The sequence below is a fragment of the Delphinus delphis genome, chromosome 3 (genome assembly GCF_949987515.2).
Source record: "Delphinus delphis chromosome 3, mDelDel1.2, whole genome shotgun sequence".
Lineage (NCBI taxonomy): Eukaryota > Metazoa > Chordata > Mammalia > Artiodactyla > Delphinidae > Delphinus > Delphinus delphis.
The window spans coordinates 96,738,304-96,752,914 of NC_082685.1; the positions used below are offsets into that span (position 1 = coordinate 96,738,304).

General features: G+C 38.3%; 1 protein-coding gene and 1 pseudogene across 1 annotated transcript in view; both read left to right on the forward strand.

The window, feature by feature from the left end:
* Positions 1–2,212, forward strand: part of LOC132421624 (E3 ubiquitin-protein ligase RNF19B pseudogene) — a 75,176-nt pseudogene extending 72,964 nt beyond the window's left edge.
* MCTP1 (multiple C2 and transmembrane domain containing 1) overlaps positions 1–14,611 on the forward strand; it is a 546,887-nt gene that overhangs the window by 92,507 nt on the left and 439,769 nt on the right. The window lies entirely within an intron of this gene.

Below are 14,611 nucleotides of genomic sequence, written 5' to 3' on the forward strand. Positions count from 1 at the left end.
TTTTCCCTCAAATCATGCCTATGGGTACCACCTGATCATAATATAAGCCCCTGCCCTCCCCTTTCCTTCATACAGCTTCAAGTTCCCGTTCACAGTAACAGATAACTTCTCAAGGCAGTGGAGTGGGTGAGGCAATTTGTAGGGAGCCAGACTGCCTGGGTTTGAATCTCACCTTGGCTACTTATTAGGTATGTGATTTCAAGTGACATGTTTTAATCTGTTTCATAATTTCCCCATGAATAAAATGGGCATGATAATATTACCTACCTCAGAGTGTTCTTAGGTAGATTTTATATAAATTAAAATCTACTGGGCTTCCCTGGTGGCACAGCGGTTGACAGTCCACCTGCCGATGCAGGGGACACGGGTTTGTGCCCCGGTCCGGGAGGATCCCACATGCCGCGGAGCGGCTGGGCCCATGAGCCATGGCCGCTGGGCCTGCACGTCCGGAGCCTGTGCTCCGCAACGGGAGTAGACCACAACAGTGAGAGGCCCACGTACCGCAAGAAACAAAAACAAAAACAAAAACAAAAACAACAACAACAACAAAATCTACCTTATTATTATCTTGAACTGAAATAAGAAAATGCACTCCTAAGTATCTGGGCTGTAGCTGATAAAAGACTAAAATTTTTTCTTAAGTTATGTACATTTATCACATCTTTTATTCTCTGCCTGTATGCTCCTTCTGTGTTTGTCCATGTTAACAGCTCATAGTTTATCCTAGAGAACATTGGATGGTGAACATGTTCCATATAAATATTACTTCGTAAAGGCTTTTCAGTGATCTTGGTGATAAAGTGCACACAGTCTTGGGTTTGCAAGGCTTTCAGAATATTTAAATCCTATAGTCTTAATCAGCCTGATTTAACTCTGTGTATTTGGTCTATTTGTTAACTTCATCCAATGCTTTTAATGTAAATATAATCTGTTTTCCCAGAATGGTGAGGCTTGAGCGAGGTCATCTATGAGTGAAAATCCTTTGTAAACAGAAACATGCTATGCAGATATAAAATATATTAATAATAGCCTTATGAACTCACAAAATAATGAGTTATCTTCAGGTGAAAATAAGGCAGGTGTGGTTAGATTCATGTACTCATAAAAGCCTTGAAGATGATAAAAAGCACATGAAGTTTGCCTCTAATTTGTTGATCAATGACTATGGTTACTTATTTGCTTGTAAATATTTCAAATATTTAACTTTAACCATGCTTGACGTGATTTTTAAAATGTATCAAGTTTAGGAGAGCATAATTTTGTTGCCCTCTAACATTTATTCGGGTAGAACTCATTTTAAAGTTTTGAGGAAAGTGACTATTCTCCTTCGAAAACTCAAGGTAAATCCTCTTAAATGACAGGTGAAATGTTACATGCTTTACATTTGATAATACTTTATTCTCAAGATTCTAGTTTCTCAAGAAACTAGAGGCCTCAAGAATCCCAGCATTGGGGAAAGTAGCATTGAAGGTCTAACTCGCATGTTGAGCACCAGTGGAAGCCCTGCAGATGGACTCAGTGTTACGCAAGGTCCATAGAGCAAAACAGACAGCTTTGCAGCCCTCTCAGGGGGCGCACAGACTGGTGGCATTCTTTCCAGTGGCAAGGGAAAATACAGCAGGTTAGAAGTCAGAGCCGATGTCCTAAAGGAAATTTTCCCCAAAGACACAGCCAGTCTTGGTGCAATTAGTGACAACGCAAGTACTCGTGCTCTGGCCGGTTCCATAATCAGTTCCCACAACCCACAGGACAGGGAATACAACAATATGGAGATCCAAGTGGACAGTGAAGCCAAACCAAGCCACTATCAGCTGGTGAGTGGAAGCAGCATGGAGGACTCACTCCACGTTCATGCGCACATGGCGGAGAATGAAGGCGGTGGTGATGGCGGTGATGGTGGTGATGGTGGCGGCGGTGGCAGCGGTGAAGAGGAGCCCCCCCCGCAGACACCAAAGCTGTGAACAGAAAGACTGCCAGGCCAGCAGACCTTGGGGCACCAGCCTGGCCCAGCCCAGAGCATCCGCAGTGACCTGGATGTCCGACGATGTGCCAGACATCACCTCAGATGAGCGTGTCTCCCCCGGCTGCCAAGCCGCAGCCCCTCAACACCCAGAGCCTCAGGTGCGCCGAGCCCAAGTGCGCCTATGAACCTCTCTGCCCCAGCTGAGGGGACAGTGTCTTGAAGCCGGAAGATACAGAAGCCAGAGTATGAAGTGGAATGAATGCTCCTGAGAAGCACACTTGTAACTGCATCTTTTGGAATCTTTTCTGGGGGGCAGGGATTTACGTATTTTATTTCAGAGATTCTCTGGTCACAGGCTTTCCCCAGGGGAATTCTGAGAAATTTGCAGTTTCTTACCAGATGAAACATGGAAACTTTGCCCTTAGTTCCACCCCGCATCCCCTTTGCCCCCCACCCTTTTTTTAGTTTTAATTTGTTGGTTAAACTGATGGTGGCAATCCGTGAGGTGTGTCGAAGAGTATACAGATGTATATGTGTATATTGTATGTATGCTAAGATATTACTGAAGGACACATTTTAATAAAGATTTCTGTCGTGAAAAAAAACCCACAAAAAAACCTTACCTGCCCACGTTCTCCGCTTCCATTCCCTGCTGCCCCTTGCGCGCGCAGGTACTCCCGCCCGGCAAGCGAGCGACTCTGTTTTAAAATAAATTTATTTACTTATTTATTTATTTTTGGCTGCCTTGTGTCTTAGTTGCTGCTCCGGGGCTTCTCATTGCAGTGGCTTCTCTTGTTGCAGAGCCCGGGCTCTAGGCACACGGGCTTCAGTAGTTGTGGCTTGTGGCACACGGGCTTAGCTGCTCGGCGGCCTGTGGGATCTTCGCAGACCAGGGATCGAACCTGTGTCCCCTGCATTGGCGGGGGGGGCAGATTCTTAACCACTGAGCCACCAGTGAAGTCCTAGCCTATTCACTAGCCTATTCACTATCAGAAGATCTCACCAGCAAATAGCAGTGCATTCCCTCAAGATGTCTCTGCTGATATGGAAAAATAGGAAGGAAATATCACTGGAACCATAATAGGCCTTTATAAACTTTGGCTTCACTGTTGACACAAACAGCCATTGTGTTCTTAAACCCTCTGACACCCTTTAAGTATCCTAGGAAGACTGATAATGGCAAACATGTAAGCTAAAATAAAATCTGCTTTATTTTATGGTATATGGTTTTAAATGATTTTTCAAGATGTATAAAAGCATTTGTCAACTTCTGTTAATTTTTTATTAAAATCAAAACTTACCCCCTTGATTGTAACATCTTTACATGTACATATACAGATATATGTATACATATTTACACTTTCATTGTATTGTATACATATTTATACTTTCGTTGTATCCTACCAGTTCCCTAAAAGAGATTTGGAAAAGGTTAAGATAAATAACATATGCATAATAAAACTCATGAATTTCTACTAGACAATACTCTAGAACTTGGAAAAGAAAAGGAAATAGATTTGCTCAAAAAGAGGCAAATCTATAATTATGTCATGACCAGCTGATTTATTTGACCCTTAGCTTCTTGGAAGCCAGGAAAAAAATGGAAGTAGTCTGAGTTATATATTCTCAGTATCATAAAGAAAAAAAAAAGTCAAATTCTTAATGTATTATATTTAAATGTGGTTTTATATACATGATTTATCACACATTGGAAAAGACTAACGCAAAACATGTGTCTGTTTTACTAAATTTATATTTGTAATTACCTTGCTTAGGGTAATGTAAAAAGTTTTTTCATTCCCTGGGCATACTTTCTCAGTGCACACAATTTTGGGTAGCAGAAGGGTATGGGTGATAGGGAAAATTTTGCCATAGAGAAAAGAGTGAAAATTTTGAGTGTATCTAATTTTTAGAATATTGGCTGTATAGATAGGATTCTGACTTTCATAGTAACTAGCTGTCGCAACAATTGGAAAGTAAGGTTGAATGAAAAGAAATTGATTTTAAAGTTTGGAATTTGTCTAGAGAATGAAAACCTGTGTCTTTAACATAGCTATTTGGAATTTGATTCCCAAAGCTCTGGTCTCTCTAAAATCTTAGCCTAGGAAATTCTTCTTTATTCAATAGGAGGGGAAGACAAATGGATTACTCACTATACTAATGCACTTGTAACATATTTGAAAAAATTAACAAAGGAAAGCAACTCATAGAGACTCATAACTGAGAGGCATGGGATGAATAAGAAGGTGTAGTGGTAGAAAAGAAAAACAGATTTCTTCTTTGGGTGAAACGATGAAGACTCTGGCAGATGGCTTTCTAGATTAATAGCCTCCTTTACAGATTCATATGTGATAGAAGGTAATGTAAATATAGATTGGCTTATACTCTTGTATTTTCATTAGCGTTATTAAACCTTCTGTTTGAAACCTAAGGGCACATAAAAGTTTCTTTAAAAAAAAGCTTTATTCTGTGTAAATTAACTTTTAGTCTAAACACAAGTATTTTTAATGTGAACCCTGGCATATTTTAGTGTATTATGATGAATAGATATTATGTTTTCATTATGACAAGTAAAATGAAAAGAATAGAGAACATGAACTTAACAATTTGTATTTATTTCTATTAGGTACTTTGTTCTTCAGAATCAAATAACTTGTAATAAAGTTGTAAGAATTCATAACTAGCTGTACGTTGTTTAACCGTGCAAGACTTTCCCTTATATTTGATTCATGCTGGTTCACACCATTATCATCCTCCATAAAACCAAATATATAAGTTAATTCTCAATTTCTCTTGGAGTTTTGCACGTTTCAGAATTGTAGTCTCTCAGAGGAGTTTTATTGTTGGTTGCTTATGTTGTCAAAACAAGAGTTAATTCTCAAACTTTATCAATTATCCGTGTAGTAAATCAGTCTCTTCTGTCAAATTTCTTCTCAAATATACATCAAATAGCATTTGTATAGTATTTAAGACATGAAACATGCTTTGTGTCTTAGGTGTGTTCATTCATTTATTGATTCTCCAAATGGTCTTGATAGGGAAGGAATTATTTTTATCCCTGTGTTTCCAGTAAGGAAACTGAGAAGCAGGCAGCTAGTAAGTGACATGTATTTCAGGTTTCAACAGCTCAACTCTTTTCTGGGTTTCATATCAAAAGTTAACACTTAAGTCGATTTGCTCCCAATTTTGCACGGGAGGAGATTAAAAAATCAATGTCTATGGAATATGTGTCTAAAAAGAAGAGGTTTAGCGGGAAAAAAATACATAAATAAATATATAATCAATACATAGTTGATTAACCATGTTGTTTTAGTTTCAGGTGTACAACGAAGTGATCAGTTATACATATACGTGTATTCTTTTTCAAATTCTTTCCCCATTTAGGATGTTACATAATTTTGAGCAGAGTTTCCTGTGTTACCATATCATATATTTGTTTTTCTCTGTCTGACTTACTTCACTTAGTATGATAATCTCCATGTCCATCCATGTTGCTGCAAATGGCATTATTTCGTTCTTTTTAATGGCTGAGTAGTATTCCATTGTATATATTTACCACATCTTTATCCATTTATCTGTCAGTGGACATTTAGGTTGCTTCCATGTCTTGGCTGTTGTAAACAGTGGTGCAATGAACATTGGGGTACGTGTCTCCTTTCGAACCATGTTTTTCTCCGGATATATGCACAAGAGTGAGATTGCTGGATCATATGGTAGCTCTATTTTTAATTTCTTAAGGAATCTCCAGACTGTTCTCCATAGTGGTTGTACCAATTTTGGTGTATTGTTTTTGATAGTGCAGAACTGGTTCTCTCAATTGGATAACTGACTCCAGAGTAATTGAGTTCTGTCATTATATTCAGCACCTCAGACATCTTTTTCTCATGTCATAATTTTTTTTTTAATTAAGTTAATGATATGATTTCTTAGAAGTGACTTCTCTGTAGGCTAATTGGAGATTCTAAATGTCTGGGCATCAAAATTCAGTGGCAATTCCAGAAGACATAAATGGTGGAGAGCTGGTTGTATCCTTTCCAGATTTCCCTTCCAGGCTGTAGTGTGCCGCTGGCATGCTTGTGTTAGAATCACACTCTGCTTTAAAACACAGCAAAATTGAGGCAGTTGAAGGCCATTAATAAAAGGCTGATAGCTTCATCTTCTAAGCTTACTGTTCTCTGGAATATACTTCAATCTCTTTGTGTATTATGTCTCTCCTGCCAAGCATGGATATTAAAGCCACCAATCAATATTTTCCATATCATTTAATCTCCCAGTCTATTTGTTGATTCTCTGGAAGTGCACAGTCGGGAGGACATGATAAGTTAGGTGTTTTCTGAGCCGACAAGTTTGTTTATTTAAACCTTAAACACTAATTACACATATGTGGAAAAATGCAAATTATAGCTTGTGCAAATTACATCATCATCAACAGTATTACCGAAGTGTAAGCTTTAGGGTTCCTATTCCCCACACACCCTGTGGTGTGGAGAGATGCTGTAACAGAAAAGGAGCTTTATCTCTCAGTGATTTCAAGGCTTTCTTGTTTTTCCCCAGTTTTATTGAGATATGATTGACATGTAACATTGTGTAATTTTAAGGTTTACAGTGTGCTGATTTGATACACACATATATATTGCAAAATGGGTACCACAGTAAGGTTAGTTAACGTAGCCTTACCTCACATAGTTACCATTTTGTTGTTATGGTGATGACATTAAAGCTCTACTCTTACAGAAGTTTTCAAGTATACCAGTATCGTTAACTATAGTCACCATGCTGTAATTGGATCCCCAGAACAAATCTTGTAACTGAACGTTTGTACCCTTTGACCTACATCTCCCCATTTGAAAGATTTGAGGGGTTGCCTCAGCCCCTGGCAACCACCATTCTATTTTCTGTTTCTATGAGTTTGAAGTTTTTAGAGTCCACATATGAGATAGATCATACAGTATTTGTCTTTCTCTGTCTGACTTGAGCACTTAGCATAATGCCCCCAGGATCCATCCATGTTGTTACAAAAGGCAAGGTTTCTTTTATTTTTCATGCCTGAATAATATTCCTTTGTGTGTGTGTGTGCATGCGTGCGTGCATGCAACATTTTCTTTATCTGTTCATCCATTGATGGACACCTAGGTTGTTTCCATGTCTTGGCTTATTGTAAATAATGCGCATTCTGTATTTCCTTGGCTGGTGTACCCTGCCCTTCAAGGCCATCAGACCAGCATATAAGATGCCTGCACAGTATCTCCACAGACATTTCCTTGCCTCCATTCTCAATATCACGGCTTCCTTTTCCTTCTGTCCTACAACCATGCAGACATTAAAAAAATAACTTACTGAGGTATAACTAACATACGATAAAAAGCACAGATTTCAAGAGTACAGTTTGATGGGTTTTGACAAACCTGTACACCGTGTATTTCTGGCATCCTAGAAAGTCCTATCGTGTCCCTTTGCAATCGCTCCACTCCTCTCACTCAGGGAGCCACTGATCTAATTTTTGTCACCATAGATTAGTTTTGTTTGTTATAGAATTTCATATAAATGAAATATTGACTTCTTTCATTCAAAATGTCTGTGAGATTATCTGTGGTGTTGCATGTATAGGCAGTTGTCCATTCTTATTTCTGAGTAAGATGTCATTGTGTCACTATACTACAAGTTGTTTCTTCGTTCACCTGCTGATGGACATTTGGGTTATTTCTACTCTGAGACTCATATAAACAATGCTATATGAGACTGTATGTATGAGACTCTGTGTTTTAGTAAAACTCTTTTTTTTTCTTGCGGTACGCGGGCCTCTCACTGTTGTGGCCTCTCCCATTGCGGACCACAGGCTCTGGACGTGCAGGCTCAGCGGCCATGGCTTACGGGCCTAGCCGCTCCGCGGCATGTGGGATCTTCCCGGACCGGGGCACGAACCCGTGTCCCCTGCATCGGCAGGTGGACTCTCAACCACTGTGCCACCAGGCAAGCCCAGTAAAACTTCTTATTTTGAGATAATTATAGATTTCACATGCAGTTTTAAGAAGTAATATGGAGAGATTCCATGTGCCTTGTATTCAGTTTTCTCCAGGGGTAACATCTTGCAAAATTACAGTACGTTATCACTACTAGGAAATCGATATTGATACAGTCCACTGATCTTATTCAGATTTTTCAGTTTTACTCATTTCTCTGTGTGTGTGTGTATTTAATTTTAGGCATTTTTATCCCATGTGTAGTTTTGTATATCCACCACCATAATCAGATTCAAAACAGTTCTATTACCACAGAGATCTCTCATGTTGTCCTTATATAACCACAAGCATCTCTCCCATTCCTTATCCCTGGAAACCATTAGTATGTTCTCCATCTTTATAATTTTAGCATTTCAAGAATGTTATAAAAATGGAATCATGCAGTGTGTAACTATTGAGATTGGAAGTTTTTTACTCAAATTAATTCCCTTGAAATTTACCTAAATTTTACATCTGCCAATGGTTCCTTCCTATTGAAGGTTGTTTCAGTTTTTGGATACGATTTATAAAGCTGTCACAATTATCAGCTTACAAGTTTTTGTGTGAACATACATTTTCATTTCTCTGGTATAAATTGCCCAAGAGCACAGTTGCTGGGTCATATGGGAACAGTATGTTTAAAGAAACTGCCCATCTATTTTCCAAAGTGTCTGTACCATTTTACATTTTCAGCAGCAGTGTATGAGTGACCCAACTTCTCTACATCCTCATCAGCCTTTGATGTTGTCACTATTTTTTACTTTAACCATTCTTAAAGGTTTGTAGTGGTATCTCATTGTGGTTGTAATTGTTTCCTTAATGGCTAAAGATGCTGAACCTCTTTTCATGTGCTTATTTGCCATCTGCTTTATCTTTTTTGATAAAATATCTCTTCATGTCCTTTGTGCATTTTCTGTTTGGATTGTCTATTTCTTTCCTGTTCAGTTTGGAGAATTCTTCATATTTTCTAGATACTAGACCTTTATTAGATAGGAAGTTTGCAAATATGTTCTCTTGTCCACAGCTTGTCTTTTCATCCTCTTATACAGGTCTTTCACAGAGCAAAAGGTTTTAATTTTGCATAAGTCCATTTTATCAGTTTTTCCTTTTACTCAGCTTGGTTTTGGTGTCATCTGAGAACTGTTTGCTTAGCCTTAGATCTCAAAGATATTCTCCAGTGTTTGTTTCTAAAATGTGTTTTTTCTAAAGGCTTTATGTTTTTACATTTTATATTTAATCTGTGATCCATTTTGTATAAATTTTTGTATTAGGTGTTTAAGCCTTAGATCGAGGTTCATTTTTTTTCTTTTTTGCCTAAAAATGGCCTATTGATCTAGCACTGTTTTTTGATTTTGAAGTGGCTATCCTTCTATTGAATTTCATTTGCATCTTTGTTAAAAATCAGTTAGTGTATTTTGTGGGTCTATTTCTGGGTTCTCTGTTCTCTGCCATTGATCTGTTTTCTATTCCTCCACCAACAGTACACTGACTTGATTATTGTATCTACATAGTAAACCTTATTATCAGTTAGAGTGATTTTTCTCTCCACTTTATTCTTATTACCATTGTTTTAGTTATCCTAGGGCCTGTGCCTTTCCATATAAATTTTAGAGTAAGCTTGTCTATGTCTACAGAGATGGGATTTTGATGGGAATTTTGATAGGAATAAACCTATATGTCAATTTGGGGAGAATAACATTTTACTGTTTAGTTTTCCAATCCATGAGCAAGGTGTGTCTCTCCATTTATTTGTCTTTGTTTTGGTTCATCAGCATTTTGCAATTTTTAACATAAGATCCCATACATGATTTGTTATTTTTATACTTAAATATTTAATTTTTTGAAGTGATTCCAATTAGTATTATGGTTTAATTTCAGTTTCTGCAGATTCATTGTTAGAAATGTGATGGATTTCTGTGAGTGATCTTGTATCCTTGCAACCTTGCAAGTGTTAGAAACGTTCAGAATTAAAGTGTTTTATTTCCTGAAAAAATGTGTCAAGAGTATTTTGAACAGTGCTTGCCACTTTCTTCTCATTGTATAACCTGTGGTACAGAGTGAGCAGCTTCTTTATCTTGACAAATTGTCATACTCTTTTCTAAGTTTGGATCAGCTTCCAATGTTTTATCCTTTGTGCCTTCAGTGTCATAAAATACTTCTGAGAGTGACTTTAAGGGGAAGTTTTCAGCAAGTGTGACCTCTGGGACATCTTCACCTTTCCATCACAACCACTTTTCTCATTTATGTCAATAGCTGTACTTCACTAAGTTCCTCTAGCTGCCTGTCTAGAGTTTCCCCAGTGGTGGCAGTGTCAACATTTCCACAGTCAGCTATTTCTTCTATAATCTCATTTATATTTGATTAAAATTTCACTTCCAATGATGCCATTGTTTGTTTCTCTAATACCTTTTCATCTTTGTTGGCCAAGTCTCTCTTCCACTTACTCATTTTTGTAAGATGTCACATGAGTTTACCAGTGGGAGACTAGGAGTCATCAAAAGTACATTCTTTCCTATCTGTGGATGAACTGAAGAGCAGATACACAGTGACCAGTCACTAGCAGACATAAAAAGAAGTGATATGATTAGTTACTGATCATGATGCACATTTTTTTTTTACACTGATTTGTGACCTGAGAGCCTGGCAGCAAAATTTGTGCTTTATACAATTACTTACAGTTAGTCTATCATGGTAACTGAAGTGTGAACTATGTTATTGAGGAACTGCTGTTTTTAACTAAACCATGATCACTGAACCCCATGCATGTTGGAACTGTGCAAAGTGAGGACTGCCTCTGTGTGTGTGTGTGTATGTGTGTGTATGTCTGTAATGTCAGGATGTGTGATAATTGCTGTGAAGTAAAACAAAGAGGGAATGGGGATATTAAATGTGAGTGGGAAGTGCTGTTTTATATCATTACGGAAGACCTCTTCATGAGCTAACTTTTGAGCAAAGAGACCTGAGTGAAGTGATTAACTAAACTAACACACCATTGTAAAGCAGTTATACTCCAATAAAGATGTTAAAAAAAACCAAACAAACCTACAAAATAAATAAATAAATAAAACATTGCTAAGGTCAGGGAGAGGAAAGTCTATGATAGGGAGTTTGGACTTTACGCTTTGTATAATGGAGAGCCACCAGAAGGTTTTAAGCAGAGGTGTTATGTAATTTTATCTGCATTCTTAGGTCATTCTGGCAGTGAAGTAAAAACTGATTGCAGGGCAGCTATAGTGGAAGCAAGGAGACCCATTGAGAGGCTTTTTTTTTTTTTTTTTTTGCGGTACGCAGGCCTCTCACTGCTGTGGCCTCTCCTGTTGCAGAGCACAGGCTCCGGACACGCAGGCTCAGTGGCCATGGCTCACGGGCCCAGCCACTCCACGGCATGTGGGATCTTCCTGGACCGGGGCACGAACCCGTGTCCCCTGCATCGGCAGGCGGACTCTCAACCACTGTGCCACCAGGGAAGCCCTGAGAGGCTTTTGTGAGAGAAACTTATGGTTTGGATCAGGGTCTTAGCAATGGATATGGGAGAAGAGGTCAGCTCCAGGATATATCCTGAAGACAGACTGAGCAGACTTGTTATTGGATTGGGTGTCAGCTATGAGGAAAAGACAAGACTTAAAGATCATTCCTAAGTTTTTGGCTAGGACAAGTGAGGGTATTATAGCATCACATGCACAGATGGGGAAGATGAGGAGGCAATAGATAGGAATAGAGGATATAAAGTTCCCTTTCAGATATAAGTTGAAATGCCTATTACCACCTATTTAGAACTCAAGGAAGAGATGGGGGCTAGAGATACAAACTTGGGATTCATCAATATATAGATGTTATCTAAAAGCCCAAACCGGATGAGATCATATAAGTAGTGACTGGAGAACAAGAGATGGTTATGGACTGTACCTTGTGAAATAGAGAGGAGAAATCCAGCAAGAGATTACAGAAAGGCAGCCAGTGAGGCAGTGGGGAAACCAAAAAGGCATAGTGCTCAGAAACTAAATTTTGATAGTGTTTCAAGAAAGACGAAGTTGCCAGTTTTGTCAAAATGCTCCTAAATGGTCAGGGAACGTGGACTAGTTAACCACTGAATTTGTAGTATTAACCAGGGTTGTCTTGTAGTATTAACAGAGCCTAGAGGCCACCCGGAATGTCTGAGGACAGACAGGGTGGTGAGGAAATGGAGACAACAGTATAAACCACCTCTTCAATGAAACTTGTTCTAAAAGGGAGAAAAGAAAAATGGAGTGCTATTTGTTAGGTCTACGGAGAGGTTATATATGTATATGTATTTTTTCCATTTCAGAATATTATGTTTGTACGCATGAGTTTAGTCACCAAAGGTTAGTGAAGCAACACCAGACCTTCAACAACATGGTTCACATTTCCGTTGCCACAGTATGTTACCTGAGATGAAAGTACAGACTTTGCAGCTACCCCTCCAGTCCACAGATCATGACACCTTTGGAACTCTCCCCTTGAGTCTTCAGTGTGCTAGTCTACCTCATCAGATTTTGGACTTCCTAAGCCTTCACAATCACATGAGCCAATTCCTTGAAATGAATGAATCTCTCTCTCTCTCTTTATAATACACACACACACACACACACACTACACACACACGCACATCTTGTTGGTTCTATTTCTCTGGCTAGTACAGGTACTATATATGTATTATGTACAAGTATTATATGTGTATGTATATCTTCTTTTTTTTTTTTTTTAATGAAAGCTCAGTGGAGACAAGGGCTTTTCATTACTCATTGTTATGTGCCCCAAACCTAGAATGTTGAGCTGGGCATGCTCAACAAATATTTGTGAAAAATACAAATTTTATTAATTGACATAAAAAAGTTTCTGAGTCCTTTCACATCAACTAGCTCACTTGATTTTTCAAGGGTACAATAAGGTGTGTAAATAAGAGTCACCACTACTTTACAGAGAAGAAATGTAGACCAGCACCATCCCATCAGGTAGGAGTGGTTGGGGCCCCTGAGGCTGTCCTGAGGACACTGTATTTATGTAGAGGAAATGTGGCCTCAAGAAGGCATTTCCCCTTAGCTTAAAATGCAATTGTACTGAAAGTCTGGACTTAGCCAGAAGCTATTTCAAGTAGTCTTTACCAAAAGTCATCCGTGAGAATTCTTTGGAATTTGATTTGAAAGTAGATTTTTCTATGATATGGGAGTCAGGGGATTTTTGGTGTGGTAGAAAGAGGATATTGCTTTGGAGATTCTTCTAGTTTCTTCCATGGGCCACCAATTTGAAATCTTCTATTTTCTCCTCAACTAAAACTATAGCTTCATGAAAGAATAAAATTGAAAGGGACCAGTATTTGTTGAACACAGGTACTAAGCAGCCACACTAAATGAAAAACTGAGTCTAAGAACAGGAGGTTGGCTTAAAGCTTCTTGTGCCATTTCCTGCATGTTTTCTCTGCTGAAAGGCAGTGAGTGTTCAAAGCTATCCCTCTCAGTTTAAAACTCCCCTGACAGTAATGAATCATGTCAGCTGAGGAAGGTGTTAAGAGCGGAGAGGTACCAAGTGCTTGTCTTCAACATTGAGGAATGAATTACAATCTCACAGGAAAATTTTTCACTCAGAATTTTAATTTAAAAAAATGGTTTATAAGCACAACATGAGTTTAATTCTATATTTTTCCCACTATGTCTGAAGGGCAAGTGTTCTCTTGTATTATTTTCTGCAGTGGTATGAAAATTCTTTACTAAACCATGGATCTTATGCCCTTTTCTCCTCACTTACCAAAACTTAACAGTTATCCCAATATGATAATAGATGTTGAAGTAAGGAAGACAGGGAGACAACATAGGAAAAAATAAAGGAGAATGCAAAGTATGGGTAATGCTATGGGAGTAGAAAAATCCAGGTGGCTTTCTAATAGCTGAATAAAATGTGTACGTGAACTTTGTAAATATCCTGTTGGTTTGTGGAAGCTTTTTTTTATATATATATTTTAGAATAATTAAAAAATGGTAACTGCCAGTCTATTGAGTGCTTACTTTATGCTGGCTCTATTCTCAGTACTTTCCATGAAATAACTCACAGAATCTACACAACCTTGTGAAGCAGGAACCAAAACTGTCCACATTTTACATATGAACTGAATGAGGTGAGGTCACTTATCCTCGGGCCACATCCACTTGCTGGTTAAGTGGCGAGACCAAGGTTCAAAGGCAGGCAGCAGGGCTTCAAACGGAACATTGTTAAGCACGGTACTATGTCCAACTTTGACATGGTTGGTGCTGTTGTTGCTTATCACACTGGTACTTTTTCAGATGGCTATATGTGGGAACAAACAGCTATTTTGAAATTGTTCTGCTAAGCCATTTCTGACTAAATTTAATGAGCTTTCTAATTTCTAAATCCAATGGATACCAAATTCAACAGTTAAATATGATTTTAAAAAATGAGTTGCCAGTCAGTTAATTGCATTATAGCACTTAAAGAAAAGTATGTTAGCTTCAAACATTATGATAAAAGTAATCCATTTTCGTAGATTAAAAGGTCAAGCAATGATAGATAGCTTAGAATAAAAAATTGTAGATCTTTCTCTCTTTCCTAGCTTACTCCACAGTGTCCTTCCTTTCTCTAGTCCTAAAATGAGGATTTTAGCTCTCTTATTTCTTCT